Source organism: Colobus angolensis, unplaced genomic scaffold, assembly GCF_000951035.1.
Source record: "Colobus angolensis palliatus isolate OR3802 unplaced genomic scaffold, Cang.pa_1.0 Scaffold12, whole genome shotgun sequence".
NCBI lineage: Eukaryota > Metazoa > Chordata > Mammalia > Primates > Cercopithecidae > Colobus > Colobus angolensis.
The window spans coordinates 3,721,229-3,724,427 of record NW_012113141.1 but is presented as its reverse complement, the minus strand read 5'-3'; the positions used below and the strand labels follow the sequence as shown (position 1 = coordinate 3,724,427).

Below are 3,199 nucleotides of genomic sequence, written 5' to 3'. Positions count from 1 at the left end.
GACCTCAGCTCACTGCAACCTCTGCCTCCTAGGTTCAAGCTATTCTCCAGTCTCAGCCTCCCTAGTAGCTGCGACTACAGGTACCCACCATTACACCTGGCTAATTTTTGTATTATAGTAGAGATGGGGTTTCGCCATGTTGGCCAGGCTGGTCTCGAACTCCTGATCTTAAGTGATCCACCTGCCCTGGCCTCCCAAAGTGCTGGGATTACAGTGCCCTGGCCAGTCACAGTGCCTGACCGTCTGATGAAGCCTTCTAGGCCCTGCCAACCAGGGTCCCGGGGCCCTGAGAGAGGGCTGTCCCTGGGAAGTGCAGGGGTTGGCACCAACCTCAATGGTCCCAGGATGAAGGGCTCAGTCACTACAGGGCAGACGTCAAAGTGGAAATGTGGTGGGTGGTGATGGCACCAACCTAGGCAACAAGAAGTGGGAGCAGAAGCAGGTGCAGATCAAGAACCTGGAGGGCAAGTTCTTGGTCACCATGTGGTCCTCCGAGGAAAAAAAAAAAAAAAAAAAAGATATTGACCTTGATATGTCAACAGTGATTGAATGACTGACCATTGAAGATAACCTGCCTCCTGAAACCTCCTCCTGGAGGAATACCTGGCAGTAACCTCTCAAATCCTAAACAATGGGCATAACTTGCTAGAATGAAGCCAAGAAAAATTAAATAAAATAATGCTCCAAGAACAACAGCTTGCCCTCATAAAGGGAGCACAAAGATGTTCTTGGATAACTCTGCCATGAGAAAACATCTGCACAGCCACAGTCCCAGAGTCCTCATCTGTGAAGAACATGGCAAAGCTCTCGTTGAGAACTCAAAACCAGAACGACACCAACCAGTCTGTGCTGGAGAGAAGCTGTTTCATGGCACACGGTGGGTCTAAGGGAAACACTTTTTATTGGACTTCAATTTGCGCACATGTGCGTGAATCCATACCGGAGACAGGACCCATGTGTGCCCCTTCTGTGCTTGTAATAAGAAGTTTGTGGCTGGCCATGGTAGCTCACACCTGTAATCTCAGCACTTTGGGAGGCTGAGGCAAGTGAATCACTTGAGGTCAGGAGTTCAAGATCAGCCTGGCCAACATGGAAACTCCATCTCTACTAAAAATACAAAAATTAGCCGGGTGTGGTGGCACACACCTGTAGTCCCAGCTGCTTGGGAGGCTGAGGCAGGAGAATCGTTTGAACCCAGGAGGTGGAGGTTGCAGAGAGCTGAGATCACACCATTGCACTCTAGCATGGGCAACAAGCACGAAACTCTGTCCCAAAAACAACAACAAAAAAGTCTGCTCAGACAACTAACCTGAAATCTTACATCTTAACACACACCAAGGACAAAAACAATCAGTGAACAGAAGAGAAAGAAGCCCTTTCTCCACCATGGAAGTGCCTTCCAGAAGTACAACAGGGAATAAGCATACCTCTTGTTTGTATATTTTTTCTAGGAAGAATTTTAAAAATGAATCCTACATACTTAAGGGAGGTGTTCTGAAAAATAGTTAAAAAAATTTAACTTTAATAATAAGATAACATTGCTAAGATGTTCTATCTCGCACTGTAATCTCATCTCAAAAACATGGTGGTTTGTGAAGTATGATCCCAACAGAAGGACAATTCATGAATTTCACATGAAAAGGCAGTTCTTTATACGACACTGCTAAAAATGGGATTTCTTTCCATATTCTTACAAATATGAAGCTCACCTATTGTTTACAATTTAACTTTGTATTTTCCAAGTATGCATATTGGAATGGGGGATGCTTAGCAATGCTATGTGTGTATTTTCTGAAGGTTGATAACTTTTCTTGCAGTAAATTTTCTTTAAAAGAATGGGCAGTTTCGGCCAGGCACAGTGGCTCATGCCTGTAATCCCCGCACTTTGGGAGTCCAAGGCAGGCAGATCACCTGAGGTCAGGAGTTCGAGACCAACCTGGTCAAAATGGCAAAACCCTGTCTATACTAAAAACACAAAAATTAGCCAGGTGTGGTGGCACGCACCTGTAGTCTCAGCTACTTGGGAGGCTGAGGCAGGAGAATCTCTTAAACCCGGGAGGCGGAGCTTGCAGTAGGCCAAGATCGCGCCACCGCACTCCAGCCTGGGTGACAGAGTGAGACTCCATCTCAAAAAAAAAAACAATAAAATAAAATAAAAGAATGGGCGGTTACATGTATACTTCAAAAGTATTTTCCTGTTTAAAAAAAGTATATGGGTTTTGTTTGCTATCTTCATTTTGGTTGTATTCTTTGATGTAAACACATTTTCCATCATTGCATCATTCGGCTATATTAAATCATGTAGTATCAAATATTAGATGTGATTTAACAGTGCTAATCAATTTAAATCCATTTTAGTCTTTTTTTAGAAAAATATTGGGGCCGAGCATGGTGGCTCACGCCTGTAACCCCAACACTTTGGGAGGTCACGATGGGCAGATCATCTGAGGTCAGGAGTTTGAGACCAGCCTGGCCAATGTGGTGAAACCCCATCTCTATTAAAAATACAAAAATTACAGGCCAGGCACAGTGGCTCACGCCTGTAATGCCAGCACTTTGGGAGGCCGAGGCGGGCGGATCACAAGGTCAGGAGATCGAGACCATCCTGACTAACACGGTGAAACCCTGTCTCTACTAAAAATACAAAAAAATTAGCCAGGTGTGGTGGCAGGTGCCTGTAGCCCCAGCTACTCGGGAGGCTGAGGCAGGAGAATGGCATGACCCAAGGAGGCGGAGCTTGCAGTGAGCGGCGATCACGCCATTGCACTCCAGCCTGGGCAACAGAGTGAGACTCTGTCTCCAAAAAAAAAAAAAAACAATTAAAGATAGGCAGGGGAAAATGTTCACACCCATTATACCCATTATGCAGGTGAGAAAACTAGGCTCAGAGAGACAGTCAAATGCCAGCCCAGGGCTTATTTATCTGATGCCTTAGGGCCCAGTTCAGAGCCCCCTGGAGCAGAGACTACTCCACACCTCCCCAAAGGGCTCTGCAACTCTGGGGCTTGTCTCTATGGCGGGCCCTTCTCTCTGAGGCATTCAGAAATCAGCTTCCCACCAGGCCTTGGGGTGAGCCAGCAGGGTAACACCTGCAGGAAACTCCAGAAGTCCTTGTGCTCCAGCAGACAGGGCTGCCTTGGGAGGAAGGGAGGGAGCACACCTGAAGATGATGGTAAAGGCAAAGCTAAACCACCACTCA

General features: G+C 46.4%; 1 pseudogene; it reads left to right on the top strand.

Moving 5' to 3' along the window:
• Positions 1-1,357, top strand: part of LOC105502867 — a 13,635-nt pseudogene extending 12,278 nt beyond the window's left edge.
• Positions 1,358-3,199: the final 1,842 nt, after the last annotated feature.